We start from the raw sequence: 15919 nt of genomic DNA on the forward strand, positions 1-15919 counted from the left end.
CTTTGGGACATTAAACCCCACAACCCAACTCAACCAGTTAGTCAAAACTAATTAAAATTTTCTACCCTTGCCAACGCTACCAAACGTACTGAAATACCTCCAAGGAGAGAATATTAAATATTGCATGGCGGGTTTCTGCTGCACTTCCCTGTTAGCTTTTACAACTGACCACGAAGTATGAATAAATTGCGATGCGTAAATGTGAACGGCCATCACGAAATCTGCGCACATTTTTAGGCCGGTGAGGCGCGGGCCTCGCGCCTCGCCGCATGATAAATTCCTCAAGATCAAGAAAAACCCTTCCCCGCGCGAGAGAGCGCCTAGCTTTGTACGCGTCACCGTCGCCCTCTTTCTCACCACCCGGCGTTGAAGGTGACTCACCGTCTGGAATACGCCAGAACTATCCAGAAATTTCTAGGGGTCCTAGCCAACAACAACGCGCGGCTCGACGGGAGGAAAAGGGAGCGCTCTAACCAGCGAAGCTAAGTGTGTGCATGCGCTAACTTTGGCGCGTGTTAACAGACGCGGCGAGCCTTATTTAAAGAGACCACGCCGCTTGTGTAGTAAGTCTGTCAGTCAGTCAGTCAGTGGTTGCGGCGTGTTCGCCAGTGCTTCGGCTGGACTCCCGGGGATCACCCGCTGCTGGCAAGTCCACGGACCTGCGAGGGAGCGGCGCTCGTCTTGCATGGCAGCCACATCGTGACTCTCGAGGCGTTGGGCTGCAGCAGTGCCCGGTGAACAATTTGGTGTTTGTTTTGTGACTCTTGTGTTTGATCTGTTGTAAATCCTCTGCGTTATTGAATACCTCTGTAATTGCATGCTTAGCATTCGTATTGTGTGAACCTCTCGTCTGTGCATTTCAAATGTTCTTGTGTATTCCTTTGTATCGTCTCTTGCTGTGCATAAATTGTGTTTTGTTTGTTACTTCTGACTCCGAACCTTACTCTGGTTTGAACCAGTGACAGCTGGGCACCAAACGGCCACCCCCTTCTGTCACTACAAGGTAGTTGAATTCCGGCTGAGCTTGCCACGCAAGTCGAGGGCATCTCCTTTGCGACTGGAACAGCTACCCCCACTCACTCTAAGAGTGTCTGGGAGTGTGAGCGCCGTAAAGGGTGCATCGTTAATAATACCTTCTAATTATTAATGGGTGACAACGGCATGCCGTTTGTAAACGTAGGCCGGAAACGCATTAATGCATGAGAGCTTTTTAACTGATTTATAATAAATGCTCCACCAAAACCTTCCTCAAATTTGTTGCGCATTTCTTCGTCGATTTTTTTACGATTCGCGAAATAGTCGAACAGGTCAACTACCACTGAACCGAGCTGTCGCTGATTTTTCTGTTTCTCAGTCTGCCATTGCGGCTATTAGTGCTTATTTCGTCGCCCGTAACAGCAAACGTCCGGATGCTAAAAAAAAGGACTGCATTTATTGCCAGAAATTTGCCTTTGGAGCTCTTGCCAAAAAAGCGAAAGCCTTCGAAGGTTAATATTTCAGACTGCGGTAGGACCGTTTTGCTAGTGCTTTACACGATGGTTGGACGTAACACACAGAAAATAAAGCTTTTTTCCTTCACTGTTTGATAATTATGCAAATTTACACTCTAACAACAACAATTTCAGTTGCATTTTTCTCAGTGGCGCAAGAGAGGCCACAATGCACTGAGTCCCTGTTTCATCAAAAGTTTTTGAATAAGGGAAAATGTACACCGAAAACGACCAGTTTGATAGATGCCAGTAATTTCAGTGTCCTTATATCTCGGCTTATATGCCTCTTTCTGGCCAGTTCAAATCTACAGCTAAATCTGTGCTGTAAGAGGTGCAATTCTTTCTGCTTGCGCTGGAGTTTTCCGCGTACCGCCAGCGCCGTCTATTGGCCGTCTCGCCACTACCTTGGTAGGACAGCTGAGACTGCCGCGCCTGGAGGCGCTGAAGAGCGTCTACTTTATTGTGAAACTAAAGGCATGCTGCTGCGTTTAAAAGCGCTCGGTTACAATAAAAAGATTGCTATGTGCTCTATTCCACCGCAGCTGTACAAAACACAGTGGCGGTAGAACTTAACTGAATTTGGGAGACATGGGGGATTGTTGAGTTTCTCGTTTGTGCGCTGCTCATTGCACTTCATCAATACATCAATTGCGGAACCTGATGAGAATGTTTTGTGAAAGGCGCCTTTTAGAACTGGGCGTGAGTGGAGCCATTGCAAGATGGACGACAATTTAAAGTTAACAAAGGGCGAGCATAAGTGGCATCCCGACATGCATATTGCGATCATCTAGATGAGAAATCGAGAGTTAACAACCTATCCGAATACGCAGTGTTTTGTCAGAATTGAGTTGCATAATGCATTAACCGGCACGCTTTCACACTTCTTCCTGCACTAAACTATCGGAACTCACCTAGTAACCGTTCTACAATTTTTCAATGGGTCAGTAACTGAGTTGTGATTTAAAAACGCCCCACAATTAGAGAATTAATCTTTTGTTGTTTGCTTCGAATAAAAGACTTAAGAGAAAGCGCTTTTTGTTTTAAGTTGGATTATTTATTTTGCTGGCTTGAAGCACAGCCGAAAATATTCATGCACTATTTGTTTTAGCACACCTACAAATTAATAGGTAGATATTCTACATAATCAAGAACATACCTATTGTAAATATCGCGCTGTACGATCTAGCTGCCTCACCATGAATGATTGCTCTAAGGCACGCATACTGCTAGCTGACCATGATTGCTTGAGTCGTTTATTTGAGCACGGAATAGTAGATACGCTGATCTCCAGTCGCAGTCGGTGCACGGGGAGGATGGAAGGGGAGGGGATAGGTCAGTGCATAACTGCTAAATAGTGCCTGTTACAATTTTAATTCTGTCATCATCGATACTAATCCCATCCTTCGGTGTAGTTCATTCTTGGCTCTTAAGATAGAGTGCGGGTATAGACTAAAGAGATTCAAGGCATGAAAACTCTCCCTCACGCTCTTGCATTGTAGGGCACCGTTAATATCCGTCCAACGTTTATGACTAGGAAAGTTATGGCCACTTAACTTTTTACAGTGCTAGCAGTGTGAGCCTTCAAGATGCATGCTTCGCAGCAGATCTCGGCATTATTCGCTTCGAAGAATAAGACAAACCCATCAGTTGCTTGTCGTTCATTGACGTAAATAGGCAAGTGCAGAAACGCGACTGCATGCCTTTGTTTCTCTACAGATGCGTTCAACGGCATCGCCCTAAAAACCGTGCATTATATATATTTCGCGACGCATGAGGCACCATTTTAATCGGAAAACTTTCTCATCGCGAAGCTAGGTGAATCATTACTGTTCCTCAAATGGGGAGTAGAAGTACTTCACATGTTCAATGCTCTTAACTGTTAATACAGCAGTGAGGTCGTTTCATTTTGCTGTGATATATTTACCCTCCACTAGTGATGCTTCATCGCAGGAGAATCTTATTTGATAGAAAGTGTGCCCGTAATTCACCGTGCAAAGGCGCTGTACTTTGCAAGCGCCCCATAATAAGGAAAAAAGAAAGACAACTCACAACCGTTTCAAATCTACGCTTAGAGACCGTCGCTTCCACAAGGCAGCAGCGGTGCAGCTTGTAGCCAAATTGGCATGCAGCTGAAGAGGTCAGGTTGCACCTTCAAGCAATTAAAAAGGAAATTCCAAGTTTTTCAGAACAATAAACTTGCGATAAAAGTATTAGGCATGAAATAGAAAGCGTCAAATCCTCCGATGGGCGTAGCCACGGCACGAGTGGCGTGCTCCGTCCTACTATACGCTTGCTCATTTTAAAACCAGGCGGCGCTGGGTGTCAGACTTCAAGCGCGCCCCCTGGTCAGCGCAGCATCTTACAGTCCGAGGCGAACTAGCAGATAGAGAAAAAGATTCAGTTCACTTCTCTTTCCGTTGCGGAATAAGATATCAGTGTTCTGGACTTACCACTGTTTTTAATACCCTGCCGTCATCATCACCACAGCTGTCATGCTGAATAAAGCGTCCAGTTTTGGCTTAAATTGTTTCGGGGCCATTTTATTACAGGCACAGGGATATAGATATCTGCCATCGCATGACAAGAAATATTAAAATGGTGCAGAATATCAATACGGTGGCGAAACGTATGTGTAGGGTTAGTTGTATAGGAAGAGCTTGTCATCTCCAGTTCTCTCGGACTGTGCCTTCTTCTCTGCTCCCGAAATTAAAAACAAAAGTATGGCGAAAGAAAGTCGCACATATCAGCGACAGAATAGATAAAGTTAGTATCTTGAAAGAAGAATATCACCAAACTTCAACACTCATACAATAGCTACCCCGCCGGGTTGGCGCAGTGGTTACGGCGTTCGACTCCTGTTCCCAAGGATGCGGGATCGAGTCCTGGCCTCGGCGGTCGGTTTTCATTGGAGGCGAAAAGCAAGGCGCCCGTGTAAAGTGCACGTTAAAGATCCCTAGCTGGTATAAATTTTAGGAGTCCTCAGTTACGGCATCTCTCATAGCCTGAGTCGCTTTGGGACGTTAATCCTAGAAACCAAAACATCATGCAATAACTCAAGTTATGCAGAAAATTGCTATTCTATAAGAGTTGGACAAAAGAAATTCAGAGAAATGAAACCAGTGTTTAAGGGGAGATGCTCCTCGAAGATACTTTTTTCTTAATATTCAACCTATGATTATGAAACTTATATCATTGATAAGGATTTTAATGCAGATTCCAAATATGGTTTTGGTTTTTATGTAGCATGCATAGTTTCTGTGTAATAGAGTCTTCAAAAGTAAAATATAGGGCTTTTTGTGCACACTTTTTTGAGGATTAAATTTATGTTTAGAGTAGCTTGCAATAGCTCATTTTGCATCTTGAGTTTAGTAGTATGAGCAAAACTACTTGAAATTTGATTACAATATCCTGTATTTGCAAAAAAATTCACTAACATCAAAAGTGTACATTCTGGGTGCTGCTAGTCAACATTTTGAATTTTTGCCAAAAAATGTAGAAAAGATATTGACAATCCAGATAGATATGCCCATTCTGCATACTTTGAAGAACCTGTGTGCAAAATTTTATCCAAATCTGAGAATTCTACGCACTTGAAAGTTTGTGCACAAAATGTAAAAAATGCTGAAAATTAGAATTGGAGAAAAACGCATCTGAAAGTTTGAAACATCTGCATTCTTAAAAAACATGACACAAGCACATGAAATTTATTCACAAAATACAAAAATAAAAAATACAAAAATACGAAACTGCAGGAGATGCTGTCGGAGAGAAGAAGGCTTACTCTTCCTCTCCAGGCAGACGGCAATGGCGGGCGCTCCAGCGTTCTCGAGAGGCAGGCGCGCGAAAGTTGACGATGTGCGCGAAAAATTGCAGTTTCTCGAGTCACCTTGGCTCAATAAAATGGATTTTTTATTAACTTCGCGTTCGAATTTAGCCTTGATTTTTGGGGGGATTGTAGCTGAATGCCCAAAGATAATTTTGCAGTAAAAAACCGAAAATTGAAAAATGTCGCGAAAAACTTGCTTTATCGACGTGCATCTCCCCTTAATAAAGAAAACTGCTAATACAGCTCAGCTGTCGCAACACTAAAATTGGGATGTAACAAACCTCGTAATGAATAAGAGGAGCTCAGAATGGTAAAATTTCAAACCACAGCTCAAAATATTTGCGATGGGGTCTGAAAATGTTCACATGCATGGCAGAAATAGCTCTGAATTCCTTACGTCGCCTGTAAGAATTGCCATAAGTGCCGTAAGAGGCACATCACCCAATGGCTTGCTATACTGAAACAGGATAAAGGAGGGGCTTTGAGCTCTTAGTTAGTCACTGTTAAGGATCTGGTAGGCAAAAATATATCAGGAAATGTCGGTGCTTCATAGACCATTCGTTCCGCAGGCTGTAATTGGGATCGTGTCTTCTTTGTGCACAATCAGCTCTTCCTCCTCGATGCCAAAAAAATAGGAAGAAAGTGGATCTGGTATAGGTCCCGGCCTACTATGGTCTCTCGGGTAACGAGGCCACTCACTAATATGCGCGAGGTTGTGTCAGCCGAGCTGTGAAGGTGTCTCGGACGTGGGTGCCTCAAGAAGTGAAGCACTGGATACGTATCAGGTGATTGCCAACCCTTACAGAGAGCTTAGAGCGAGCCTGCCTCTTCTGCTTGATTCGCTCAGCCAAGGACAGGCTACACGTGGCAGCGCCTCCGAACTCATTCGCAGCCACACCCCTGGACTTAAAATATATTTCCTGAGCTAGTAAACCCGTTCTGCCAAACGTGCAGCAAGCCTCCCACCTTAGACCATGTAATCTGGGACTGTACGAAAGATCCCCCTCGGGCAGGTCTGGCAACATATCTCTCGCTTGAAAAATGGGAAGCAACCCTCGCCAGTCAGGACACAGACATCCAGTTCCGGGCCACGGCAAGAGCGCAGCAATTCGCTGACAGACTTCAACTGCCAGCCACTTGGAACCGCTGTGAAACTATCATTTCACTGACAAAGATTTCTCTCTCTCTCCTCATATACTTGACGAGCCCATCATAGAGTGCAGAACCGGTATCACTGATAAGGCGGGACAGATACTGAAGTTTTGATATAATTCGTCATTTGGCGCTGCGCATTACGAGGTATAATTTTTGTCATGCCGTGAAATTTACTTTTGACAACGTAATTACAATCTCACTGATATCTATCTGCTTTGCACTCTCTATGGATATGGAATCTGTGCATGTACTAGCAAAGTGGCCAAAGCTTGTTGAAACTCTTAAAGGAACAAAGGTATACTAGCAATTCAGCACAGCGTTCTGGCTGATATGCTCCGTTGGTGTGGAGAGTGCAAGTTCGTTGTTTTCAACCATCCTTTCAAACAGATTGCACGCTTTCCAGAGCGTATTGTTTCCATACACACCTCATTTTATAGTCACTGGCAATTCAAGAGCAACGCGGACTGAACTGCCATCCAGCAAATGTGCTTGAGTCAAGTATGTAGTGTCACGTTTACTCCCTTTTGCCGTGTTTTAAGTGCTTATTCGAATAGGGATGCATACGGAGGCGCTAAATCCCGTCGGCATCATAAGCCATTCATAATTATATGCATCGACCAAATATCGACCTTCCTTGTACCCTTTACAGAAAAGATGGAACTGTTCCAAAGCGACAGCCGCTGTTCCTACGATGCGAAACAATCTAGGTCTGTCGACTAAGGGGAAATAGCGCACGGTCAGAGCGACATCGTCCGCCCCACATACGTGCGGCATCTTTAGCGTGAAGGTCTGGGCAACCGCTGCTGCAAGCATTAGCAACATGTCCTAAAAATTTCCTGACACGTCTGGGGGCGCTCCTGCTAAATGACCACTTAACAGCACCCTAAATGAACCAACAATGCTGTCACAACCCTAAACATATCCAGAAGTTCGTGCAACAAGGCCCGCGAGAGACCTTACTGCTCAGCTACAACCTGGAAATTCAACTCGAGGCCGTGGCCCAAGATGTCGCCGCCAGCATCGACTGACGGTCAGCTAGCAAGCTATAGATATACAAGCCCACCACCCATTAAGTGCCAATAATATTCTTACAGTCCAAATCCAAGACGAAAACGGACTGCCATAAATTGTTCCCGGCTTTCTGTTCGTCATCGCATGAAACTATGCGTTATCTATTCCTCTTAAAGGGCCCATGAAAAGCTTGAAGCCGTGCTTAAAGGGCCCATGAAAAGCTTGAAGCCGTGCTTAAGAAAGGCGCACGAGCGGTCGGCGTGCCTTCACTAGTCAGCAAAGCGCAAAAAAAATTTAGGCTAACATCTTTAATAGCGCAGATATTCCATATTAAAAATGACGCTCCTCCTCTCCCGTCACTGTAGCCCTCAACTCATACACGCCGATGCGCCGGCAAAAAAAAGAAAATGTCCGGGCCGACGCCCCGCCCATAATGCATCACGAAGTGACGCCACCGACTCTCGGTTTGTTTACTTCCGGTAGTGCTCCGATTTCTTCCCCTTCGTGTTTGCGGGTTTGCGGCGGTTCGCGTGTCGGTCGCCATGGATCGCATGGATCCCAAGCTCGAAGCGAGGCTGCGTGAAGCCGCTGCCGAGCTGGACTTTGATCCATATGATTATACTCCGTTTCGTGATCCGCTAGACAGCGACGACAGCACCACGCCATCGACTGGCCCTTCTGAACCACCCGCTGGCAACGGAGACGACGGCCTACCATGGTGCGTTCCGTGGCGCACGCGCCACTGCACATAAGTTATTACAACTTTCTTATTTCACGAAATGCCGTTTCGTGTTTGCTTCGCGGCCTTTTCACATTTTACTTATGCGCAGGTGCCGCTGCGGCCGCTGCGAAAGCATGCCCACACCTGAAGAAGATGCGTACTGCCGCAGCATGCCGGAGGTGCTGGCGGTGTGCCAGCAGGACGGCGGCTGCATTACGATCCACCCAGCGTTCCAAAGCGTCCGAAGTCTTTCGGGCTGTGCACATTGCACTAGAGGAGGAGGGAGCGAACATCGATGGAGACGGAGATGTAAACAAGTAGGTAGTGCGGAAGCGTCAGGTGACAGATTCGCATTATTATTATTTTGTGTGTGTGTGTGTATGATCCGTTTACTGTAAAGTGTGGTATTTTCAGGCAGCACCGCTTCATAGCCTACCGCTTGTTTACCAAGTGGATTTGGGGCAGGCTGGGCGAAGGCAACAGGGTGGTCCTGCCAGCCTGCGTCGTTTACCGGGTTCGGCGTGAATTTCCGTCGGCGAGCTGCGTGGGATTCAGGCACCCTCCCCTTTAATCTCAGGTGATTGTCGCTTCACTGAATGCTGTATTCTAAACTTTATCACGTGTGCCAGGCGCACTGCTTCGAGTGGTGCATGGAAGTGCGTTTATTTTTAAGGTGGAAAAATAGAGTATGCTATTTTATGAACGCCAAGTTATGCACTGCGTCAATTGTCTGTTTTGTGGTACTGTTTAAGAACAGACATCTCATTCCTCTAAAGTGCCAGAACTTGTAGATATCTAATCAAGAAAGGTGTAGAACTGTTAGTTAGTGAAAAATAAAGCCTGGGAAGAAAATTCAAATCCTAGTAAAAAAAAAGATACACATCCAAAAGCAATCCAGAATGGAGACAATTCTGAGCATCACCAAGTCTGCTTGAGCACATGCTTCCAAGCATCTACCATAAACATTCATTTATTTGGAATGGAATTTTATAGAAAAAAAAAATTAAAATCGAAACACAGAATGCTTGTGCCGAGGCAGCGCAAGCATTCTGTGTTTTGAATCATACCGAGTGTGTGAGTGCTCGATACTGACACAATGAAATGAGTGCTTGAAGGTTTGTTTATTGATACTCCTAGCCGTGAATACATGACAACAGATCGCAGAATACATCCATTCCAGCAGTGGAGTAATACAGGTGAAGCACAGATCAAACCACAACTCTTGTTCCTGCATTTGCTGATCTGAATTATTAATTTGAATTTATTTACAGTCTAATACGCTTTCAGAGTGTTACATTTATCTCCAAGCTGCAGTAATAGCTGGTCCCTTTCAGGTGTGTTTGCCAAAGTGTAGGGGCAGCACTGCATTTTTCAAAACGTTGTGCAGGTTCAACCGTCCTTGAACCAAATTTCATGAGCGTTAGCCATTGGCCGCAGTCACAGTTGCTGCTGCCACTTCGATCTTGGCTCGCTTGCACTCTTGCTCAGCTTTTTGGCAATGGGCTAGTCTGGCTTCTCTGTTCAATGGTCTCGGCAGGCTGTCTGGCACGGTTGCAACCTCCGTCTATAGTGAGGTGGCGTATGTGCATGGTGTATTTCCGTAAGTTTAATGAAGGAGAAGGAGTAGATGAAACATTAAAACGATGATCATTGTAGCACACGAAAATGTCTTGCAATTAGAAATTGATGGAGGCGATGTTTACTGACAGTGCGAGTGTTGTAGTTTTACTACGAGGTGTGATAGGTTGTGGCAATAGCATAGTGCTCTCATGTCAAAGCTATAAAGATGACATTGTTTGCTGCACAGCGTGAGAGTTCAAAGTCAACATTGCATTCACTTTGAGGTTTGTGCACGGGAGAAGTCGAGCGAATGCTCTAAAAACCTTATTTTAGCTGTCTCGGCTATCACCAGCTGTCATGCCTGGACATAATCCCCTATTTCTTGATTATCAGCTGTATCTAACTGTGCATTACATCGCTCTCCTTTCACAGTGAATATATGTACACGAATTCTGCCAGCTAAGGTAGCCACTGCTTCTCATTTTGTGGCCTGTACTGCAGGAATCACTTAGTTGGGCTGGGAGACCTTGTCATTGCCTGTTCTAATATTTATCCCTCGGGCATTTTATAGAGTGAGGAGCTTCTTTCATAATTCATTCATTTGACACTGTTGATAAGGATGTTTTTAACTTGTTCTCTTGCAATTTCTAGGGCCTGAACTTTGTCGACAGCTTGGCTTATAATCTTGCTTCTTTGAGATCTGTGAATATGTTTCTAGTTTTTACTGTCGCTTTTCTATCCGCATATCTCCTCTTCTGTGGCTTCTTTTCATGGTCGCTTTTTCCAGTGTTGGTGTTTACATTTTATTCATCTGTGCAGGATAGTCAAAGGAAAACGAAAGGCAGTATAGAACAGAACACCAGATAGAAGGAACAGAACTGAAGAATTTACAGCTTTGCAGAAAAAGACCACGATGAAATTTGCAAGGAGAGAAGACGGGAGCACTTATCCAAGGTGAAGAGGTCACCTGCCTTGGGGCAGAGCATTCCGACCAGTTACGTGGGTGTGTGATGGTGGGCAGTCGGCTTTGACGGTTCCAAGCAGCCTCCACTGGCTTCTGCTTTGGTTATGTGGGCTGAGGCATTCCCCGTCTACGGTACGAGCAATGCACTTTGCAACACACTCTCATGCTGTGCAGTAAGCATCATTCTCTTCATCAAGTTCAAACTACAACATACTGTTCAGCTGTGTGGCAAACATTGTGATCTTCATGAAGTACCATCTGCACCACTCCTTCATTTAACCTGGGTAAATATGGCATACACGTACGCCATCTGGACAAGTGCGGCCGAGGTTTGCTAGCGTAATGTCGGACCAATTTAAGCAGTGTGACATAATTCGCAGTGCTTTCACATTACTGCACCTAAGCAGAATTGAGTGCACTCGTGCAATTTCTTTTGGAGGGGGGGGGGAGGGAGCAGTTCTTTTCACTGCACTAGAGTATGCAGGTTGTGCCACAAATTTTTCTCAAAGTTGGCAAATCCCATGAATCCTTGCAGCTCATTGACCTTTTTGTAATTTTTTAGCATATGTAATACCTTTCCTGCAGTTTTGGTCTGTTCTATATTGTCACAAACCACGCCTTAACGATTAACAGAGGCGCAGCATCCCCTTTATGGTTACCCATCGTCCCTCTATGAGGTTTGAGAACACAGTTAAAAGTTAGGCTGGTCAACCAGTGAAGTGCGTGTGTTGGTGTGTGATCAAGGAATAAATTTATGCGTCACTTTTTTAACACACAATGGGAACATATATAGGTAGTAGTCCAAATTACACTGCATAAAAAAAGTTAATAACACACCAGGACATGATAGTAATAAAAAACGACTCAATAAATGACAAGAGAAAAAACCGACAATGAACAAACGCTGCGATAAAGAAGACTATAAAATAACAAAGCAAGTATTCCAGAGATAGTAAGTAAGGGCGAGAGTTACACAAAAACACAGCGTAAAATACTAAGCCAGGTCAAGGTTTAAACAAAGGCAAAAAGAATATTCAATTAACCAACAGTCTGTAGAAAAACAGATTCTCACAGCCTTCTTATCTAATGAGGTATCGTAATCGCAGAGTTGGTCGGTAGCGGCGGCCATACAGGGAGTGCGGACGACAAGTTGGTTGTGGGCTCGGTGAAAAAAACGACACTTTCCTGGAGCAAGCAGCCACGAGAGTAAACTTTTTTGTATAGCAGGCCATCACATAGGCATAGGCAAAACTGGCTGTTCGAGGTGGGTCTTGAGCAGCAGCTAAGAACGACTCCAGATGCTGATCGGTGTGTTCCTCGGTGCAAAAGGTATGAGTATTTGGAAATCTCTGAGATAAAGCAGTGACGTAATGATCAAAGTTGTCCGCGTCGCATTCCGTCGTGGCAGGTGGCAACCAGGAGAGGCAGTCTCCATCTGCGTGCCGTCGGCCACTTTTGTATGAAATGCTGTAGTCGTATTCTTGCAAGCGAAGTGCCCAGCGGTCTAGGCGACTAGACGGATCACAGAGATTGAGTAGCCAGCATAGGGAATGGTGATCGGTTACTACTACGAAAGGCTCTCCGTACAGGTAGCAGCGAAACCGCTGCACGGCGAAAACAACCGCGAGACATTCCTGCTCGGTGATGGTGTAGTTGTGCTCAGTCTTGCTTAGAGTCCGACTGGCGTAAGCAATCACATGTTCACAGTCGTCATAGCGCTAAACGAGGACAGCACTGAGGCCTATGCCACTTGCGTCCGTGTGCACTGAAGTTGGAGCAGAAGGGTTGAAATGCCGTAAGATAGGATGTGATGTTAGGAGGAACCTCAGTTGTCGGAAGGGATGAGTCGCATTACCTCACCGACTTGAACTTGTGCAGTGTGCAAAATGGCTCCATTCTGCACAGCTAGTACACTGCAAGTCATGTACTTTGTGCTGTAGCCTGGCGAGTCACAGCGATCATCCCCTGCCAGGTCTGTTGTTGTCCCTACAAGCTTACTAGCAAGTTCTGCTTCCCTTTGCTGAAAAAGCTGCAAAGAAGGAGATGTTCAATTTAGAGGCTACAAACTTGCAGTCATGTGGTTGCCTTAATGCATGTTAGGATGAGGGGGGCAGGTTTCAAATGCTGCATTGCTTTTCACTTTTCTCACAGCACATTTACAAAAAAAAATATGCAAAAATTATGCCTTCAGTACTAAAGCATGCAGCTGGTCTATTAAACATGTAGCCAAAGGCAACAGAGATGTGCAGTAGCAGGTGCATTGCACTGCAATGCCTCCGCTGTTGCATATATGCTGCATTTTATATGTTTTATATCTTTCATTGTAGCTTCAAGTTGTCATGAAAGGATGCGACATCTAGTTATCGAGTTAATGACATATACTTTGACTTGAATGTTGTATGAGAGATATCCTTATTGTCAAACCTCATTTCTGGCAGGTAGCAAGTATGCCCGTTGGTAGTTGTAGTAGGTCCTCTCTGTGATGCCTTGCACCCCAATGGATTGCAGGAACCGAAGAACTGAAGCTATACCGCAGCCAGAGAACAAGATGCCTGCAGTCAGGAGGACATTTCTTGCTGCCTTTCCTTCAACCAGTGGTTGGCTTTTCCAGAGGAAAGAATGCTGCAGTGAGCATGTCCCCTTCACAGTCACAAGGCTTCCCGCTATGCTAAAGTAAAGGGTTATTGTTTGCCCGCACATTGTTCTGGTCTCAAGAAGCTGCCGCAGGCAACCCTCGAACACAAGGAATTTTCGCTCTTTGTAGAGGGGTTCCTCAATCGCTGACTGGGCCGTTTCATCCTGATGGTCGCTGAAAAAGAAGTGCAGTGATGTCAGCGATTGGTGTCATGTGATTGTTAATATTATGAACTAATATGTAGCAGCCGTGAATGTTCATCTCGGTATGTCTTGGCTGTAAAATGTGCTAAATAAAGCTGCTGTCAAAGCTTATAGTAGGTATGCATTCTTTTTTTTTCATTCTATCAACAGGGAACAGAAAAATGCCATGGCAAATTAGGTACACTTTAGGGCTACGCAACTTATATTTTTTTCACAACAGAATCAAATATCCTTGTGCATCTTAGTGACTTGTTCAAATATTTGCGCAAAATTAAACTTCAAAGTGCATGTGATGGCTCCACAGTAGCTCTAAAGACAGCACTAATGTACACTAGGCAGACACAGCATGACCATATTATGTAAGGAAAAATTGCCCTTTTGCTACCTGACGCAACTGTGAATATCCTAACACCACGTCCGAGATTAGTGGTGTGCAAGGTATGTATGAGGCATGGTCTCTATAGACTCATCAAGGCAATATTTGTTGACCCATTGTGAGTATTACCACATCCTTAATCATGTCAAGCCATGCATGAGAGTTATGAATGCTATCATTCGAATGGACTGTGTCACAGGGAGGGTATATTTGCAGGTTTGAATGAGTGAATATGTGACACATAGGTGAGTTATTTCGTCACATTTTCTTTTTTTTTTGCCTAATGAACAGTGGTTAAATGACAAATTTTCTTGCCTGCCATAGCCAGCAAATGCACAAAAGTGGATGAAAGAAGTTCTGTTCTAACGAGTGGCCAATGATAGCAGTAACTGGCCAGTGATAGCAGCCTGCCACTGACTTCTCTGGTGGCAGGCTTCTCTGCTAGAACCTTGGTGCTGACTAGAAATTTAAATCCAGTAGACAACTGTGTGCCTGGAAAAATTTCATATATTTAAAATTAATCGCAAGCACCCCATCTACGTTTAATGTAATCAATCATAATAATAAGCTCTTTAATACATTTTCACAACACTACAACATCTTTATCAATAATGACTTACCAACAGAATGGCACTCCCACATTGTGTTGCCACAGTATGCATGCGAGTAGTTGAAGGCCCCGCTGGTGATGCTTCCTGCAGACAGATATTCATAATTATAATGATGGTTGCTGATTTGAAATTTTTCATGCTTTCATTTTCAGGTGCTGTATAGAGTGAACTGCCCGTAACAAAATGCAAACATTGTCAACTTGCTACACATACACAAATATTCTGAAAGTGGAGAACTGATATGACTAAAAAATTTGCACAGACAAGCTGTAGTTTGTGGAGTTTCAAGAGCCCTGAAAAATTTGGAGGCATGTTAGCAGCACAAACAAGACACAGTGCAGGACAGTCGACTAATACACTGTTCCATGAACCAATCCAGCAGCTCATTATTTTTGAACGTCGGGTCTCCCATATTAATCCAGTTAATATATGCTCCGAGTTTCTTGTTTTGGTGCGCCAGTGCACACCAAAGCCTTGCATCATCCACTAAACAAAATTAACTATTTGAACTCCAAAATAATCTCATCTCTACAAGGAGAGCTACATTTTAATTGCTTCCAGAAGGTGCCTCAAGCGGTGATTGAGCTTGTGCATGGAAGCAGACATAACATTTGCACTAATTTGCATAGCTTACTTACTCGGGCAATAGAGCCATCATATGCAATATAATACAAAGCTGTTCAGTACAGTTGAAAATTAAGCATGTACATATGTCAAAAGACTTGCATCATCCACTAGACAAAATGACCTATCCAAAATATTCTCACCTCTACACGAAGAGATGTGGTATTTGGATCACCTCTGGTAGGTGCCTGAAGCAATGGTTGGACACATAACTGCATGAAAGCATAATGACATAGCAACATTTGTGCTAGTTTATATAGCTTCTAGCAATAGAGCCATCATATATGAGTGCAACATATTCCAAAGTTATATATGTTGCCTAAATATACATAAATATAAATATAAAAGTATATATACATTGTTATTAATACCATGATAACAGTACTAATACCTGTCCAGAGGAAACCTGTGTAGTGCTGAGGTCTTTCGGGCTCCCTGGCGATGATGGTTTGCCATGCTAGGAAAAGAAAGGAAATTTGTGTGTAATCAACATTGTGTTAATGGCAGTTTTATTATTCTGCACATGAATGAGAATGAAAGGAGACAACAGTTTGCAAGTGCAAGGTAAACATAGGGGATACTTTCTTTCTTTTTAACTATATACCACATGTTATTTTTCCTTCCACTTGGTATTTAATTATCTTTCTGCCTAAAATCGTTACAGGACTAACTCTGATCAATATCAACCACAAAAGTATTAAAAAACAACCTACATTTACCTTGGACTCAACTGTTGGCTCCTT

Source organism: Amblyomma maculatum, chromosome 7 (genome assembly GCF_055883805.1).
Source record: "Amblyomma maculatum isolate TAMU_Amacu chromosome 7, ASM5588380v1, whole genome shotgun sequence".
In the NCBI taxonomy this organism is placed as follows: domain Eukaryota; kingdom Metazoa; phylum Arthropoda; class Arachnida; order Ixodida; family Ixodidae; genus Amblyomma; species Amblyomma maculatum.